The sequence below is a fragment of the Elaeis guineensis genome, chromosome 7 (assembly GCF_000442705.2).
Source record: "Elaeis guineensis isolate ETL-2024a chromosome 7, EG11, whole genome shotgun sequence".
Taxonomy (NCBI): domain Eukaryota; kingdom Viridiplantae; phylum Streptophyta; class Magnoliopsida; order Arecales; family Arecaceae; genus Elaeis; species Elaeis guineensis.
In genome coordinates this window covers 8,477,786-8,498,951 of record NC_025999.2, presented here as the reverse complement: position 1 = coordinate 8,498,951, position 21,166 = coordinate 8,477,786, and the positions used below count along the sequence as shown (strand labels likewise).

The 21,166-nt window shown below is 30.2% G+C and overlaps 1 long non-coding RNA gene across 2 annotated transcripts; it reads right to left on the bottom strand.

Annotated features, from left to right (window-relative positions):
- Positions 1–985: 985 nt before the first annotated feature.
- LOC105049061 (uncharacterized) lies at positions 986–6,875 on the bottom strand. 2 transcript variants are annotated; one of them, XR_832736.2, is made up of 3 exons: positions 6,668–6,875; positions 1,245–1,464; positions 986–1,139 (listed from the first exon to the last, which is right to left on the bottom strand). It is a non-coding gene; the product is annotated as an uncharacterized lncRNA (long non-coding RNA). The 2 variants fall into 2 exon arrangements; XR_012142855.1 differs by lacking the exon at positions 6,668–6,875 and adding an exon at positions 1,859–2,545.
- Between the last annotated feature and the right edge of the window lie 14,291 nt (positions 6,876–21,166).

Here is a 21,166-nt window from a genome sequence, read left to right as displayed (position 1 = left end):
ATACGTGTGTTAGTGGGAATGGTTCTCGGATATCAGGGTTGGGTGTGGCACTTATTTTGATGTTTCTTTTTAACTTTTCTTGTTTATTCTCTCGGCTTCGCCCCACTTTCTGCGTCTTTAGGAGCTCCACATTGGTTCTCAGTTACACCATAAATGAGCGAACCAGTGGAACCGCGCTGAGGATCACGGAGATATATATGGGTAGTTACAAACTCAGCAGATATATTTGTTACAATTATGTTCTCTCCGTATAATTATTGAATTTATATTCTGTATGAGGGATTCTTCGGCAATCCAAATTTATGCATCTTATTTTATCTTAAACTTAACCTACCAATAGTTTCTATGTTAGTAGTAGCTATAATTTAGATTTCTACTAATGTAGTCTAATGGTACATCTTTACTGTTGTCTAATGCTACATCCTTTATTGTTATCCATATCCATTTCTTTCAAAAGAAGGTACGATGGTGGCAAAAATATATATGGTTAGGACACCACAGGACCATTGCCGACAGTTATAACTGTTATTCCTGATGTTTATGAGCATTGAAAAATTTACTCCCGGCGCTTCAAAAAGTGCCAAAAATGCATCGGTAAGTAAAGCATGGAAAATCTTTGTTCCTACGCTTGAGGAAAATGTCGGCAACTACCAACGCTTTAAACCACGAGGAATCTGCCAAAGCTTTTGAAAGCGTCGGCAAGCTGTTGCTACCTGCCGACGTGTTTGCCGATGCTTTAAAACGTCGGTAAAAATTTTTAATACTGACGCTTTATTATGTCGCTACATTAGTTAATTGACAATATTTTAATGCATCGGTAATGTTCTTTTTTAAAAAAAAATAATTGAAAATAATTTACTGATCTATATATACAAATTATATAAACCTGTCCAAAATTTCTAAAAGAAATCAAACATTAACATAAAATCATAACAAACACTATGTAAAATATATATTTATTAGAAAAACATGATTACTTTGTCCATCATATTCATTAATTACAAACCATAACAGAAACCATAACAAAATTAATATACTTATATACAACTCAAAAAAATAGAACGGCATCAGGCTATCAATAGTCCGTCCGTAGAAGTATGATTGTCATTGACTCTACGACTGTTGAAACTATCGAAAATCTACAACAAAAATATAGAAACTTTAGTAGTTGAGAATACGAAAATCATATCGTAAATTAAATGATTAAATTTATGCAAATAATATAAATAGAGTGAGATATGTACCCAAGAAGAGTTTACAAACATCTGTATCATGGATGTCAACGGCTCAATTTGAGTCCTCATGGAGGATATCACTGTATCATAGTTCTGCCTCATCGCCTCCATCTGCATCTTCATCCGAGCCTCGATTCTATATTTAGGGCTGATCAGAATATGATTTATCATGAAAAGCTTGTAAATCAACACCATCGAATTATCTATATCCAGGCATGATATATATCACCTAGCATTCACAAATAAAAATTAAAATCAATTAATATAAATTATCAAATAATAAATACAATACTGATTGAATTGCTAATAAGAAGCAATATCTATTAAATGAACATGATAACATAATATAAGAAATCATTGCTTTACAATAAACTGTTTGAAAGCAACACTGTATCTCATTTCATATGATAAAGCAAAGAAGGCATCACTGGTTTTCCAAAATGATGTCGTTTGTAATAAAACCAAGCAGCTCCCTGCGAAACACCACCATAGACATGCGCGCAGAGCATCCAAAGCTAAGAGACCCAGAAGTTTTCCAGCTAAATGACAAGCCACCTTATGAAGTATAGATTTGAAAAGAAATGGTACACTATGGGTCACCGTTTGGAATATAAATGGCCTACCTGATTTGATGTGCGTTTCATAGACGCCATTCTAGCTTGGGACATGCCATCTTGACTTCTATGTGTAGGAGCTTCTTAGGGTTAACTGAAACCAGATCCCCATTTCTTATAATTGTTTTGTGGGGTGCATTTTTTGATATTTGCATTAGCTTATATTTAGGTGGTTTCTCCATTAACCCTTCAATTTCACTTTGATCAGTCTCCTTACCAACAACAGAAGTATCATTGTATTTAAAAATGCAATCCAATAAATTATATCTTTAATTTTTGCCCTCTAGTTTGACATCTTGTGTCAAAAGCTAACATAATTTGCCTGTTTTACAAAGAAAAGAAAAGAGAATTCATGATTAGAATATGATGGTCAAGGTGAAAACAACAATTTAATAGCAAGGTTCTCAATACATTTCAGATTTATTTATTGGCTATTAGTCATTTAATTGATGCTTAAATAAAGGTGGACAAAACTAAGTGGGTAATATATTAAACCCAACGTTCAAAAAGAAGAAGGGAATAGCATCAGAATTTCTTCTCTAGCTTCGATCATTAGATACAAATGATTGCTATACACATCTATATAAATAAATGGACTAGGAGGTTCTCCTCTCTTTTTTGTCCCAAAGACCAAGGACTTGTTTGGTTTGTGGAAACAAATTTTTTTTTTAGAAAATAACTTCCCAAGAAGTTACTTCCTCGGATATTACTTTCTAGGAATATGATTATAGCATGTTTGGTTGACAATGAAAAAGTAACTTATTTCAGAGTAACTTATGTTTGGTTGAACATCTATTATATAAAATATCTATTATACCTTAATAAATATAAGACCATACCTTTTGTTCTCAAATTTTATATAAATAATAAAATTATATTTATATTAATATTATAATATAACATTAGAATATAATAATTTATTATATTAATATAATACTAATATATATGTATTAATATTATATTAGTATAATATTAATACTTTAATATGTTAAATTTATTAATATTGATATAAATATAGTATTATATTAATATAATATTAATATATTAATATAAATACTATATTAATATTAAAAAAATATTCTATTAGCATAAATATTAAAATAATATAAATATATTACAAATATTATAATATTTATAGAGAGAAGGATATTAAAATCAATTGTTATCCATATAAATAACCATTTAAATTTATTTTACTTAACCATCCATTCATATTTTGTAAATTTCAGTCGTAGATTTTAAAAAGATATTTTTGAAAAGAAACAAAGACTATCAATTTTCATCCCATGTGAAGTTTCAAAATCCAACACTCCTATATGAGTTTTCATTTCTCATGAAATATGAAAAATATCTCTTGATGAGAAAAATCTTTTACATTATCTCTTCTTTTAAAATTTTAATCAAATAATTTTTTTTTATTTTTTAAAAATTACCGTTTCTCCCTTCACTTTCCGTGAACCAAATGAGACCCAAGGAAAGCTAAGTAAAGAAGGGAATGGCACAAGAATCTCTCCATTCTTTTTTTTTTTTTTGTCTTTTCTCTTTTCTGAGGTTTGAACAACATTTTTTGTTGCTTACAATGATGGTTTTGACGATAGATGTTAATCAAATGAGAAAAGAGCCGTTTTGGCTGACATGTACAACTGAAGGTGGTTGGAAGGCGCATCCATTGGATTGTACCTAGAAGCTATGATGGGCATGATGTACTTCCATTGTCCCTTTAGACCATTAGTTATAAAAAAGATTGCAGCTATTAGTGATCCCTAATTGCTAAGAAGTAATAGTTTTATTTTTCTATTATTAAAATCACTCCATTTTCTTGCTTTGAACATGCTATGGTCCATACGCTGAACCTCTGAAGGGTGATCGTATGGTTACTGGTTAGAGTGGGCAATGTCTTTAGACTTTCCAGAGGGGAAAAAAATGCCAATAGACATGAAACTTCAACATATATTATAAAGTTCGGCCAGCATTTCATTCAATTTCAAAAATTCTACTATTTCTTCTTTTCTTTTTTTTTTTTTCTATTGGCTAGCAGCGTAACTAATGCCATTAATATTCACACTTACCCTTCGATTGTCTAACACTAGAATCAGATGAAAAAGTAGAAAACTAATCACATATAATAAGAACGTACAGAATCCAAATATCTCCAAATAAATTAATAAATATTAAGAGAATATGGATACTATCAGAACTATTTTCTGCTACACTAGCTAAATTACTAACTTTAGAGGTATTATTAGATTTTTTTTTTGCATGTTTTCTTTAAGTTTAGGACAATCAGATTTCTAATGCTTTTTCTCTTTATAGTAATTGCATTTGTTTTTCTTCCTTTTAGATTTTGATATATCTCTATTACTTTCTAAACTTAAATCTGAATTTTTTTTTTTGATCTACCTTTAGCAATTAGACCATCTATCTATTTTTCATTCTAAGTTTCAGATACCCTTTTTTTTTTTTAACTCTCTTGAATTCATTGAAGCCCTCGTATCTTTTATAGATAGAATATCCTGATCATATAAATTAGCATCAATAAAAGCTTGATTCTCATTATCACTTTTTACAATAATATTTTTCAAATCTAACATAATTTTATTGAATTCATTAAAGTGATTTTTAAGAGATATGCCTTCATCTGAAGACTGTAAAATTGCTGCTTTCCAATCTGAGCTACAATGCTGTAGCAGATGACTCGTCCACAATCTTATGTGCATGCGCACTATATGTGTGCTCTAAGATATCATCCTTATGCTCCTCTGACAATATCATCAGTAAAGTATCTCTATCCTTCAGTGCCTTTAGCAATTCCGACAAAATTGATAGAGCTCACATCTTTATACGCTAAAGACTGAAATCATTCTTTTCATTGAATTTTTTGATCTCAAATCTCACAGCCATAGCAAAAACAACGTGAGAACAAAAAGCTAAGAGGGTAAATTGAAACCAGGCTTTTTCGGGCTTTTTTTTTTTTTTTCAAATTTTAGGTGGGAGGTGGGCCGATTTCTAATGGACTGGTCCAACTGGGGACCAGGCCATCATACATTGTATTTAAAATGCAATCCAATAAATTATATCTTTAATTTTTGCCCTCTGATTTAACATCTGGTGTCAAAAGCTGACATAATTTGCCTCTTTGACAAAGAAAAGAAAAAGGAATTCATGATTAGAATTGGATGGTCAAGGTGAAAACAACAGTTAAATAGAAAGGTTCCCAATACATTTCAGATTTATTTATTAGCTATTAGTCATTTAATTGATGCTTAAATAAAGGAGGATAAAACTAAGTGGGTAATATATTAAACCCAATGTTCAAAAGAAGAAGGGAAGGGCATCAGAATTTCTTCTCTAGCCTGCATCATTAGATACAAATCATTGCTATACGCATCTACATAAATAAATGGACTAGGAGGTTCTCCTCGCTTTTCTGTCCCAAAGACTAAGGAAAGCCGAGTAAAGAAGGGAATGACATAAGAATCTCTCTCCTTTCTTCTTCTTTTTTTTTTTTTTTTTTTTTACTTTTCTGAGGTATGAACTGTTAGAAACTAAGGTTGATTGTTGCAACAGAATTTAAAATTTTTATGATCATAAATATATTAGAAAAATATATTTTCAGATTAATATGATACGAGATTTCATCTTGGATCCCTTATAGTTATTAAGGTGAAGATTAAGTAAAGGAGATTATATCTTTATCTTTATGCGGATAGTTCTTTACTGTAATCTGACGATCGTAGATGTCCTTTTTCTAATTTTTTAAAGCCTCACAAGTGTTTGACCTCTACAAGTATCTATATAGAAAAGATCAAGGATTCTCTGTAAGTAAATTTGATTTTTTTGTCAAAAAAATTAGTACGTAGATTTTTCTTCGTGACCTTTCATCAAGCATCAACGTTTGATTGCCAAATTCAAATAAAAAGGATAGAGAAAAATTCCTAACCATCCAAAACCTTGGGCGTCCCAACTATGGGCGTCAGATAGAGAGAGAGGATGAGAGGATTCCATCTTTATCCATTTAATTTATTGATAAAAATTTTATATGGTGTGGTTGTCAAGTTATTATAAGGCACAGAAGAGTCCTTCTGCCTTTTAATCACTTATTTCTTCTCGAGAAATTTGGATAAATGTGGAACCCTAGCTGCCCACAACTCATGCACCATATATAAGGGTCCATATAGTTATGGTCTCTTATTTTTTATGTCTCGCCATTTCAATCTGGTTTTTTCTCCACGTCTGAAGCACATTGGCACCTCCTTTGTGGGCCCTTGGATGGCCAAAATGCGTTGATCAAGGGTGGAGAACAATGCTGTCCAAATGAAGCCTTGTGACTTCTCGAAAAAACATCGAAAAAGTTTCTCCAAAGAGTTTTTCTGTGCGAAGCAACTCTTGGACTCTTTTCTGATGTTTGCCATATGTCCCTGGCTTGCTGATGGGCATGTAAAATTGGTAGGAGGCGTGAGAAATTTTGGTTGGGCATGAGTTGTTGCATGGAGAAGGTGTGAGATGTTCCTGATGGCATCCGATCACTAAGTATAAATAGCGTGCTGCACTGGGTATTCTGATCCATCAAAAATCTATTATATTTCTTCTTTCTTACAAGTCTCCTAGGTTATCTGAATAGTTCTTTGTTGGATTTCAGAGAGATAACATGCATAGCGGAAGCATAATAGATTTCAAAATTTAAACTAAGAAATCATAAACATTAAACCCTTAAACTAGCACCTCCTTGATGGTTAACAATCAAATAAAATATTTTTATAATAAAATTGAAGGTATAGAAGAATATCTGCAACGCTTATTCCAAAATTTTAATAGAACCTCCATCAGGCACCCAAGTGTTCGTCCTCCAATGGTGATCCACACAGGACTTTGATCAAGACACCAACTCTTTAAGATGATTCCTCCTCCAAAATTCTCACTTTGAGAACTTCTTTGGGTAAAGAACCTCAGGGCCTCCTTCCTCTCCTCCTAGCCTTCCTATCTCTACTTTTTTTGTCTTCTTGTCTTCCTTATATCTTTTCCTAGGCCCTTGTCCTAAAATCGGACTTATCCTTACTATTTTAGGACTTGTCCTAATAAGAAAAGGAAGGAAATAATTGGATAAGAGGGAGAGAGGTGTAAGAAAAAAGAGATAAGAATAGAAATTTGAATGAATCAGAACCCCAATATAGGATCCTTTTTATACTTAGCAATGGGAAGCCATCAGAAACATCTCATGCCCTCTCCATGTGACAACTCACACCCAACCACAAATTCTCATACTTCCAACCAATTTCACATGCCCATCTGAAAATCTTGTGACACGTGGCAAATATTAAGAAAAAGTCCAAGAGTTGCTTCGCACAGAAAGACTCTTCGGAGAAAATTTTTTGGGTGTTTTCTGAGACGTCGTGAGGCTTCCCTTGGGTGGCATTTTTTTCCACCATTGATTAGCACACTCTAACCATCCAAGGGCCCACAAAAGAGGTGCTAATCAGAAGTTGGCATGGAGAAAAAAATCAAATTGAGGGAAGGCATGACATGTGGATAAGAGTCCTTAACAATATGGACTCTCGTATAAGGTGCATGGTTGTGGGCGGCTAGGCTTCCTCATTTATCCAAACTTTTCTAATAAAATAAGTGATTAAGAGGCAAAAGGACTCTTCTATGCCTCTTAATATCAGATAACCACCTTGTATAAAAATTTTATTGGAGATAAAGGTGCATAAAGAAGGAATGTGGCGTCGCATCCCATGGGGTGCCAAAAATTTCTTTGCGCATAAAACTTTCTTCATGCACTAGAGAGAGAATATCTGATGCATGGGATGCTAGGAAGGAGGCACCAACTTATTGGCTCAATCAGCCATGAGTCAATCCAACTTAGGACCAAATCTGATTTGACCTTAATTGGATTTAATTAGCCCAATCCATAATCAATTTCGAATTCGATTCGAAACTAGGAGCTTGGGTTTGCAAGACGTGCTAGCATGTTCATCTTACAAACATGATCTAATCTAATTAGATCTTTGATCAATTCTCTTTATGTATGATTCATTGAGTTTCACATTTAGTCAGTAGTAACTCCAGATGCAAGTTGATCTGATTTGATTAGAATTTAATCTAATCGATTTAGGCCTAATCGAGCTCACCCGATTTCAGCAATTAGAATCTTTTTTAATTGACGATCAAATTAAACTCTTTAATTCGATCAAATTCATAAGATAAGATTGACCTCTAACAACATATCATGTCTACATAAAAGATATAAAATTTGATAGAAATACCAAAAATATCTTTCAATAGAAAGTTATAGTGTAATTCGATCCTGCGATTAACCTACATTCTAAATATGACTGTGGATATAGAATCATATCAAATTTAATATTATATTTATATTTCTATTAATCTTATGATGATGATTCAATTAATAAAATATTAAATTTTTTTTCTAATTTTCATGTTGCTTTGATCAAAGACTCCCTGAATCATCAATCGGTTATAGCAAGTAGGATGCAATCTCCTCTTATTAGGAGTGACCGATTTCATGTTGACCTATTCACAATCTCCATACATATTTCATCATATCTAGAACACCCCGTACATGACTAAGTCATAAATGAGTATGAATCAAAATACAGATTCATGCATATAAGATTCTATGGTAGTCTCAGGTCAAAGGATTATTGTACAATTCCCACTATAAGAAAATATCTTTTGATAAAAAAATCGATTCCATAAGATGTTTCTTAAATCGGATCAATTCAGTGAACTCATTTTCTAATGAGCACCCGCATTCTTATATTAGTATCTCATACAAGTTGCCTATAAGATCAGCCATTCTCATCATCGAGCATACATAGAATGTGCTAGTCTATCTAGAACATTGATCTCCTACTCAATATTTCTATGACTAAAAATATTCTAAATCAAAATTTTTAAAATTTTAGATCTCATAGGTATGACCTCATCATAACTCTAAAATCATTGTCTTGATTTATGAGGTTCATCATAATTATTATGAATATAAAATATAGCATATGATGAAAAATAAATGCTTATATTCATAAAGTGTCAATATACATGGGTCTGGAAGATTACAAGCAAAACCCATCAAATTATATATTTTGATTGATTTGTAGGACATATTCCTTTCAATCTCCCACTTGTACTAAAGCCAATTGCCCTTATATTTTATCCCCATACAATCGAGATAGCGATTGAACTGCTACTATGGTAGAGTCTTAGTGAATGGATCTGCTATGTTGTTCTTTGTGTTTACTTGTTCAATGACTACATCTTGTCTTTCGACTATTTTACGAATGAGATAGAAGCATCTTAAAATATATTTGAATTTATGATGAGACCTTCATTCCTTTGCTTGAGCAACGGCTCCAATATTATCACAATAAAGTGGTATTGGATTCTCAATCTTAGGAACGATACCCAAATCAGTGATGAACTTCTTCATCTAGATAGCATCCTTGGTGGCTTCACTTGCAGCTATGTACTCTGCCTCAGTGGTTGAGTCAGCTATAGTCTGTTACTTAGAATTTTTTTAACTTATTGCTTCTCTATTTAGAATAAAGATATACCCTGAAGTGACTTGCTATCATCAGGGTCTGACTGAAAATTAGAGTCAGAATAGCTTTCTAGTTTTAGATTAGATTCTCTATATACCAAAAAAATATCTTTAATCTTTATTAAGTACTTTAGAATATTTTTTACTACTTTTCAATGATCCTCATCTAGATCAGTCTGAAATCTGCTAACTATGCCTAACACATAGGCAACATTAGGTCTGGTACATAGCATAGCATACATAATTGACCCTACTACCGAAGCACAGGCAATAGAACTCATTCTATTTTTTTCTTCTGAAATTTTTGGAGACACCCTTTTAGAGAGATGTATGCCTTGACTCATGGGTAAGTAATCTCTTTTACTCCCATTCATACTAAATTTTTTTTGTACAATGTCTATGTACCTGGATTGGGACAAGTCTAACATCCTCTTAGATCTATCTTTATAGATCTTTATACCTAGTATATAGGATGCTCGTCCAAGTCCTTCATGAAAAACTTACTTGATAGCCATATTTTAATCAATTGTAATATTGGGATATCATTTTCAATGAGAAGTATGTCATTCACATATAAAATTAAAAAGATAATGGTACTCCCACTAGTCTTCTTGTACACATAAGATTATCTATATTTTTGATAAAGCCAAACTCTTTGACTGTAACATCAAAGCGGATGTTCCAACTCTTCGAGGCTTGCTTTAATCTATAAATAGATTTTTTAAGCTTGCATACATATTTCATTCTCTCTTTTGAGACAAATCCTTCTGGATGAGATATGTAGTCTTCTTTCTCAAGATAACCATTAAGGAAGACAATTTTTACGTTCATTTGCTAAATTTTATAATCATGGTATGCTGCTATTGCAAGCATAATCCGTATAGATTTGAGCATGACAATAGTTGAGAATGTTTCATCATAATCAATATTTTATTTTTGTCTAAAATCTTTAGCCATCAATCTGACATTATAGATTTTAACTTGGCCATCTGCTCCAATCTTTTTCTTATCGACCCATTTGCATCCAATAGGGATCACACCCTCTGGTGCATCAACTAAAGTCCATACTTGGTTAGAGTACATTGAGTCCATTTCAGATTTCATAACCTTTAGCCATTTGTCTGAGTCCCTACTCATGACAGCTTCCGTATAGATCAAAAGTTCATCATTCTCGATGATATGGGCTTCATTATTCTCAATAATAAGTCCATACCTTAGAGGTGCATTTCGCACTCTATCCGACTTTTGGAGAAGAGATGTATTTTATGGTTGTACCTCATCAATGGATACTTCTAGTTGAGGAATATCTTGTGCTTTTATTTGTAGATCTTGAACCTCACCAAGTTTAATTTTTTTCCCACTACCGTATTTTAAGATAAACTCCTTTTTCATAAAAGTGGCATGCTTACTGATAAATTTTTTTATTTAGTAGAGTAGTAAAAGAGGTATCCCATACTTTCTTTAGGATAACCTACAAATAAGCTTTTATCTGCTCTAGCACTCAGCTTATGTCTAAAGTTTTTTTTAACATAAGCTGGATAGCTCTAAATCTTAAGATACTTAAGATTAGACTTTTTACCTCTCCATATCTCATATGGAGTACTTGGCACAGATTTTAAAAGTATTTTGTTCAGGATATAGATAGCAGTCTCTAGGACATATCTTTAGAAAAAAATAGATGTCTGTAAGGCACATCATGGACCGCACCATATCTAATAAAGTATGATTTCTTCTTTCTACTATACTATTTAACTGTGGTGTATAAGGAGGGATCCACTCTGAGAGAATTTTTTTTTTTAAGATGATCTAAAAATTTATTGGATAAATATTCTCCTTCTCGATCAGATCTAAAAATTTTAATATTTTTTTTAGTTTGTTTCTCGATCATACTTTGATACTCTTTAAATTTATCAAAGACCTCGAATTTATGTTTCATAAGATACACATATCCAAATCTAGATAAATCATCAGTGAACGTAATAAAATAAGAGTATCCTCCTCTAGCTCCAGTTGTCATAGGATCACATACATCAATATGTACAAGTCCTAATAACTCACTTATCCTTTCTCAATATCTACTAAATGGAGTCTTGATCATTTTATCCATAAGACAAGATTCACAAGTTCTTAATGATTTATAATCATAAGGATTAAAGAACTCTTCTTTGTATAACTTATTAATTCTCATCTCACTTATATGACCAAGTCGACAATGCCAAAGTAAAATATTATTTATATCTTCTCTCTTTCATTTTTTCTTTTTATCTATATAAAAAATGTTATCATTAAGAGATAGAATCAGAAGACCATTATTCATAATGCCATGATAGAAAATTTTATTAGAAAAAAAAATTGAGCAATTATTGCTCTTTCTATTTATTTCAAAATCTCATTGCAATAGCAACGGTACAAAAATAATATTCCTAATGATCTTAGGCATATAGTAATAATTTTTTGGCTCTAAGATCTTTTCAGAAGGTAACTTCAACATATATGTCCCTATGACTTCTGCTTGGATGGACTCTCCTCCAGCACCATAGAGCTCAAAGTCATCCTTCTTCAAAACTCTAATATTCTATAGTCCTTACAAAGACTTGCATATATAAGAACCACTAGTAGTATCCAATACCCAAGAGTCTGAATTGGAAAAACTTAATGATAGGATTATATGTATCTTATACATACCTTTTGGTGCGTTGCTTGCACCAGCCTTTACAGTTGTAAGATAAAACTTGTAATTATATTTTCAGTGTCTTGTCTTGCCGCAGTGAAAACAGGTATCTTGTCCGGAGACTTTCTTTCCCTTCTTCTTCATCTTGCCACCTTTAGGGTTCAATACTTTCTTTGAACTCTTAATACCTGATTTTTTCTTAGAGATCTTATTCATAAAAAGAACTGGAGCTTTTTCTTTTTTAATGTGTCTCTCAGCTGTTTTGAGCATATTTAACAGTCAGACAGAGTAGTATTCAGTTTGTTCATGTGATAATTCATAACAAACTGAGCGAACGATTCAAGGAGAGATTGCAGAATCAAATCCTGACTCAATTCTCCATCTATCATAAAATCCAACTGATCCAATCTAGTGATCAAGTCAATGACCTTAAGGACATGATCTTGTATGGATAATCTTTCTATCATTCTAGCATGAAATAACTACTTAGATATCTCATACCTAGCAGTCCTACTCTGTTCTCCATACAACTCTTTAAAATTGAGGAGTATGGATTGAGTATCCATACTCTCATGCTACCTCTGTAATTCATTGCTTATAGAGGCCAGTATAATGTATTTGATAGTTAAACTATCATTTTTTCACATCCTGTATGTGGATACCTCTTCCTCTATGGTATTATCTCCAACCTCTTATGGTTCAGAGACATTAAGAACGTAAGAGAGCTTCTTCTGAGTGAGTACAATCTTTAAATTCTTCAACCAATCTATGTAATTGGGACCGATCAAGTTGTTGAAATCTAAAATTTCTCACAATGATGATGAGATGCTATTTGTAGAATTTAATCTACAATAAATAAAGAATATAATATAAGCAAATAACTCATGATGACTTACACAATTAAATAAGATCTTCTAGATTTAATTGTGCCTCTCACTATTTTATCAAACATCATAATCCTCTATTATGATGAACGAGATATATTGTATATTTATCTTAGTAGGATTGAGATCCTAATTCCTCATAATGATCTTATGGTAACACAATAAATCCTTATGAGTTTATAGGTAGAAAACTCTTTCCAATTGCATCTCATGTAATTCTCAATTTTATCTTGACCTCTAAAATATTATTAGCCCTGTGGTAACACAATAAGCTATAATATTTTAGTTAAGTAAGTCCTTCATTTCAATACAATCAAATTTAAATATTACTGTCTTTGTGGTAACACAACAAAGTAGTATACCCAAAATTATCGTAAGCATCTTCTATGCACCAAAATGACTCACAATCAAATCTAGTTGATTTTTTCTGGCTCACCAATCAAAATCGTACAAGATTGTTTTTCGAACTCACAATTAATCCAGTTGATTTTTTCTGGTTCATCGATCAAAATTTCATAAGTGATTATTTTTCTTCGGACTAATAATCAATCCTGATTGATTTTCAAATAGGCTCACCAATCAAAACTTTTTTGTCCAACTCAAGGCTTGGACCTACCCAAGTTTCTTTCTAAAGAAACTTGAAATACAATAAGCCCAAAAATGAATACAAAAGATTAAGTTATGAGCAATAAAACTCTTTGAAGAATTGGAAGAAGTCTGAATGATGATGGTTGATCGTTTGATTTCTTCTTGAATGCTTGAGTGATGGTGAGGCTCTTTGATTTTTGACTTGATTACTTCATCACTTCAATTCACTCTTGCTCTCACTTGCTTGAGGATGATATATAATGGAAGGACAAAGGATAACTTTGAAAATAACTCCTCTTCTCTTTTTAGCTCACTCCTATGGCTTTCTCAATGGATACTCAATAAACTCTCCAAAACCTCCCTTAACTCTCTTTCAAAGATTTTCTTTTATATCTTTAAAGTTTTTCACTGCTTTAAGTCACCTGGAAAGGTTGCATTTAGTGCTCTAGCTGTTGGAAGATATAAAATAACTATTAGGAGTCATTGTGGGCAAAAAGATGAAGTTTTAAAAAATTAGCCATTATAGTCATTGGGTCGACTTAGCTTTCCTCTGGGTCGGCTCACTCCTTCACTTTGTCGACTCAATAAAATTTGGATCGGCTCATTGAACACTGTCTGAAATTTTAGCTTTCTGCCTTTTGCTGTATTCTAAGACGGACCAACTTAGATTTTCACTGGATCGATTCAGCTGGCATACCAAGTATACTATAGGTTCTTAAACAGTATTTTTTCTCTAATTTGATTTCTAAGCTAGACTTATTTTTTTAACTTGATTTAATCCTTATTAAAATTTCTTGCAAAGTGTGTCTAGTCTAAAATTTTTTCATTAAGATCTTGAGTGGTGGTTCTTTTATCTAAATCTTGAAAAATCTTGAATCTTTTATCTTGAGTGAGCACTAAGAACAATAAATCTATACATCCTCATAAACATAATTAGATTTTATAACTTATACTCAAAACTCTTTGTCATCATCAAAATTAATCTTTGGGTCAACAATGTCTTCCTTTTTTATGATGATAAAATTTTTGAGTATATGCAAAATAATATATAGTAAGTTTTTAAAAAAATATATATTTATAAAGTATGAAATTATTAAATAATAAAAATATACTTTATTTTAATTAAGCTCAAGTATATACTCAACAATTACTCTTCTCCTTTTTGACAGCATCAAAAAGAATAACTCAAAAGGAGGTAATCAATAATTATATCAACAAAATAATTTTTTTTAACAATCTAAAGATATTAACCTCCCCCTTAATATTATAATCAATTGAGTTCAATTTTTATTCAAAATTTATTCTCCCTTATTATATGCCAAATTTTTTAATTTCATTTCTTGCTTACTTTTGATACAACTAAATTAATTCTTATCCTTATTGAATTTTGTATCTCATATCTAAATTGATGTCATATTATAAAAAATATCACATTATGATAAGATTTCGATGTAATTTGATTTTCAAATTTGTTTTCTCTATTTATCAAATTTTTTTCTCTTATTTATAAGTATTTACTATAATTCAAGATATCAATTGAGTTTGAAAATATTTCTTCAAGAAATTCAGCTTATGAAATACAAATACATTATTGTTTCAAACTATTCTCAAATGCTAATCATGAGAGTTCATAAATCAGTTTTATTCAATATATCTTTAATCATAAACAATCATAATACTTAAACATCATCAAAATCAACAAGATAAAATATTAAATCATTTGACATGCAATTGGCTAATACTCAAATCATGCATCAATATTTTAGTATACTTTCTAATTGAATGGTAGAAGTAATTATCAAGTTATCGAGACCAACTTGTCTCCAAGAGTTTTAACTCCTCCATCTTTCATTTTGTGTCTTGAGCATCCACAATTAAGGTACCATTCTCTTTTAGATTAGAGGGATGTCAAGCACATCTGCACTCACAAAGATCAAATATATTTTAGTACCCAAGCTAACTTGGATCCTCTTAGGTTAGTATCAATAATTTTTTTTGGAACTTAAATTTGCTTGATCCTTTTATTCTTATATGTATTAGCCCAACAATCAAATGATTTATGTTCAGCATTATTGTATTAAAGTATATAACAAATTTCTTATCAAAATGATACTTGTCAATTAAAATTTTTTGAAGACTTTAGTTTTGTAAAGAAGTTATAGTTAGCTTTAGATGTCATATTTTGTTTATCTATTGATATATACAAATTTTATGAACTAATGGAGAATTTATCTACAATTAATTTTAGTTCATTTACTTCATTTTTCAAAGTTTCATTCTTTTCTACCAAGTCTTTTTGTTTAACTAGTAATTCATTCTTTTCATCTATTATGGGTTTTAATCTATCTATTTCTTTTTGTAGACTTTCATTTTGTTTAATTAAGTCATCTTGTTTAGTTTGTAATTCTTTCTTCTCTTCTTCTAATCTATCTTTATCTTTATTCAAATCTTGATTTTCTTTCTTAAGCTCTTTATTCCTTTTAGATAGCCTTCTAAATCATTGAATAATTTAGAGAATGCATCATATAATTCATCAAAAGTAAAATTATTAGATTGAATTAAGCTTACCTCTTCATTGTGAGCCATCAAGCATATGTTTGTCTCTTCTTCACTTGAAGATGACTCTTCTTCAAAATTTGAGCTCTCACTACTGCTCCAATTAGCCAATATAACTTTCCTTCTTAATTTTTTTGAGCTCCTTTTCAATTTTATATCTTTTGAATTGAATCTTTTTCTTTTTTTAATTTTTTCTTCTTCTTTTCCTCTTCTTGGTTTAAAACTTTTCTTCTTTCTCATGAATCTTCTTGTAATCACTGTCATTTCTTCATCACCTTTCGAGTCCTCGATAAAATCACTTGAACTTTTTTCAATGGCTGATAATTTGAGTGTAAGAGTTCTCTTCTTCATCTCTCCTTCCTCCATGCTTTGGTTCATATTGAGCTCATATGTCATGAGCGATCCGATTAATCCTTCCAAAGCAAGCTTGTTGAGGTCTATGACTTCTTGGATTACTATTATTTTTGCTTTCCAAGCCTTTGATAAGGACCTAAGAATTTTGCATACAAGATCACTATTAGAATAGTCTTTTTCAAGACCCTTTAATTCATTTATAATTTCAGTAAATCTTATAAATATATCACTTATAGTCTCATGAGGTTCCATTTTAAACAACTCATATTTATGAACCAACATGTCTATTTTAGATTCTTTGACTTGAATTGTACCCCATGGGTCACTTCAAGTCTATCCCAAATTTTTTTAATTTATAGATAAATATATTGATATTCTATTGAATTCATTATAATCTAATGCACAATATAAAATATTTACAGTATTAGTATTTAATTGAGCTAGCTTCTTACCTAGCTCATTCCAATCTTTTTCAAGTTAGGCACATATATATTATTGACAATCATTGTGGATGTATGAGGACCATTAAGTATGACACTCCACATATCATAGTCTTATACTTGAATAAAAATTTTCATTGTAGCTAGCTTTTCAATAAGTATAATTGGTGCCGTTGAAAAAAATAAGGTCTAATGGTTGAGTGTCCTTCATCTAACAAAGAACCAAATAGGTCGACCCTGAGATCTTTAACTCTAGAATTTTAAATCAAAAAATCAGAGCATCTGCTCTGATACCAATTATTGTCCAGGTATAACTATCCAAGAGGAAGGAGGTGAATTAGATTTTTTTAAAAATTAAATAACTAATGTGCAGATTTGAATAATTTAAACTAAGTGATGTGCATAAAATAAATAATATAATCTTGAATGTAAAGAGTAACGAAAAGATAAAAGATGTAAAGAATAATAGTAGTAAATACAAGCATAAATACATAAATTTTATAGTAGTTGAGTGCCAAAGTCAGCACCTACATTTATTCCCTACATAAACTACTTGGAAATTAAACTATAATTCACAATTAGAATTATAGTTTAATTATTTTTTGAGCCACAATCAAACTCAGTTGATTTTTTCTAACTCACCAATCAAAATCATACAAGATTATTTTTCAAGCTCACAATCAACTTAGTTGATTTTTTTTGGATCAGCAGCTAAAATCTCACAAGTAATTATTTTTCTCTAGGCTAACAATTAACTCTGATTGATTTTCAAGTAGGCTCACAAATCAAAATCTTTTTGTCCAACTCAAGGCTTGGACCAATCCAAGTTTCTTTCCAAAGAAACTTGAAATACAATAAGCCCAAAAATGAATATAAAAGATTAAGTTAAAAAAAATAAAACTCTTTGAAGAATCGAAAGAAGTCTGAATGATAATAGTTGATCGCTTGACTTCTTCTTGAATGCTTGGATGATGGTGAGGCTCCTTGATTCTTGACTTGATCACTTTCTTATTTCAATTCACTCTTGCTCTCACTTGCTTAAGGATGATTTGTAATAGAAGGATAAATGACAACTCTGAAAATAACTCTTTCTCTTCTCTTTTCAGCTCACTTCTTTGATTTTCTCAATGGATACTTAATAAACTCTCCCAAAGCTCTCTTAACTCTTTTCCAAAGATTTTCTTTTATACCCTTGAAGTTTTTCATCACTTTAAGTCATCTGAAAAGGTTGCATTTAGTGCTCTGTTAATCAAGCACTGTTGGCTAGTCGACCCTGTCCTTCGCCTACTTTGGATTATCCGATTTTATCCATGTCAATTCTTTTGGATTTCAACATTATTGATAATGGATTTTAATTATTTTGAATAGGTTCAGATGATTTACATAGTTGAACTTTAGAGGTTCAAAGCAGAAGAGAGATAGGTAACCCCAATACTTTTTACTTTTTTTTTGAATTATTGATTATTTTATCATAAAAAAATTATTCTATATTTTCATAAAATAAGAATTGAGCATATGTATTATGAAACTCATGATTTATTATCAAATAACTCTTTCATTAATCTTTTAATATGAATAGCTTGCTTATAAAATATGAACTATGTATTTATAAAATTTATATTTTATTATGAAAGAAATGATTTCATGATTATTTTACTATCAAAAATTATTTATGCACCTTGAGCTCTACAAAATTATCTTGTATCTTATTTCTATATGATTTAAGAAAGTATGAATTAGAATATGATTTAAAAATATTTATTTTATAAAATATGAAAAAACTCTCAGATAGTTACATATGACCCTTAAAAGTAGGAAAGATCGATATCCAGAGCTAGCATCTACACGATCATACTAGTGGATAATAGCAGTTGGTATATGACCCTACCAACAGATAATAGTAGTTAGCACATGATCCTTTCAATGAGTAACAGTAGTTGGTATGTTGACAATTATGGCCATGTCTGAGTATAATATGATCTTAGCATTTAGTCTAAGAGAATTATTAAGAATAATAATATAGTAAAATAATAAATGATATAATTTTATCAATAAAGTTAGCATAATTTATAAATTTATTTATGCTATATATTAAAAACTATATTTATATAAATTGCATGATTTATATATATGCAAGAGCATAATTGATTTATGATTTACTATTATTATGAAAGTTTTTTCTTTTAATGATAATAATCTTCTCTAAATAATTATTGATGCATAAAAAACTTATGTTTGATCTAGTAAGGATAAGTTTTACTTACTGAGATAGTATAACTTATACCTTTTTATTCTTCTTCTTTTTTTTTATAGATGAATAAGATTAGCAATGATGGATGATCTAAACTTGGAGGTTTGTGCTAGCAAGCTTGAAAATTTTGTTGCTTGATTTAGTTTATTAGATAATTATGGACTTATAGGATCAATTATTTATAAATTTTGAGATATGGACTTTAGTATTTAATTTTGTATTTATATGCTCTAAATATGTCTTGGTTTAATTACTTAACAAAAGATTGAAATTAATCCTTTCTATTATATTTATTAGTGATAGATTTTAGCTGTATATAATTATTAGTTTTGTGTTATTATGGATGATATCTCAAGATAGTATGCGCATGTTATGTTTGAGATTTGGGGCATGATAGGATCAAGCTAATTAATTTGAGAAACAAGGGGATTAGCTCATGGCCTCTTAGTGACAATAGACATGATGATGGAGCATGGTTGTGGCTATGCTTGAATAGGGGAAAAAAGAGAACGAGGATCATGGCTGGGGGGAGGTGGGATCCACTGGTAATAGTGAAGTAGAGGAAGAATTAAAAGAAAATATGGGAAGGATTTACTAGCAATGGTTTTGTACTTGCTATGATTTGGGTGATAATCGGTGCAAGTTTTCCAATATCTACAAGAAAATGGTCAATTTGCAATACTTCTTTAAATTACAAATTATTGCTAATAAGTACCAAAGGATGATGAAATAGAGCATTCATTATGAAGTATCATTTAAGTAGTAACTTTGGCAACAAAATTATATTTTGTTAACAATTTTTGTCACCAAATTTGTGCTCCCACTCTGACCTTATGGTGGAAATTTTATTAGCAACAATTTATGATATTTTTCTGATGAAAAATTATTATCATGAATACCATGAATTATAGTAATGATATATTTTTTTTGTCATGAATTGATTATTAATTTTGACAATGATATTACAATCATTCTAAATTATATACTTATAGTATAATAAATTAAAAAATATTAATAATTTTTGAAACAAATTAATTCCATCACTAATATTTTTCATATTTGGTAATTAAATTATACTTAAACAGATCTCTATTTTTTGGTGAGGATAATATTTCATCATTGAACCTTTATTTATGGATGACGTGTATAGTTTTGCTACATAGTGTAGGCTATCTAGTGATGAAATAGTGTTTCATCATATATTTTTTAATAAATAAATTTACAATACAAATTATTTTCATTACTAATTATCTAATTAACTATTAGCAATGATAATATTTCATATTTAAATATATCTTTATTGATAATCTATATATTTTTGTCACAAAATGCTAACTATTTAATGATGAATTAGATTTAATCACCTATATATCATTGCATAACTTTTATGATGAAGTAGTTTTCATTGCAAATTATTTACATGATTTGGTAAGGACAATGTTTCATTATTAAATATATATTTATTAGCAACATATTTGGTTTTATTGTAGAATATTTATCATTTAACAATAAAGTGGATATTGTCATCTGTATATCATTATATAATTAAAATTTATGATAGAAAGAATCATGAATTATCTATTTTTAAAAAACTTTACAAAAATCATATACAATTATGGAAATATGTTGAAATTATTCTAAATATCTTAAACAAATAATTTTTTAAATATTATAAAGAATTATATAAAGTTATTCATTTTTTATTTTTTTACTAACAAGAAAAAGATTGAATTTTTTATAAAATTAATTAATTATTAAAATATAAAATACTATAATATATATGAAGTGATTATACTTTATAATGTGAATAACTTTCATATAAGTATAATAAAACATAGTTTTGTATTACAAGATAAATTTGTCATAGTGGCTAAGTCTTAAGTAATTATTGTGGAGGTCATCTACTGTCCGATCTGACATCTCTTTCTCGGATTACAACCTAGTACTCATCGACAGGGCAGTCTCAAAGACTGAAGGAAGATCCAAGGAGCCAAGGCGAAGCAACTTTACGTCAT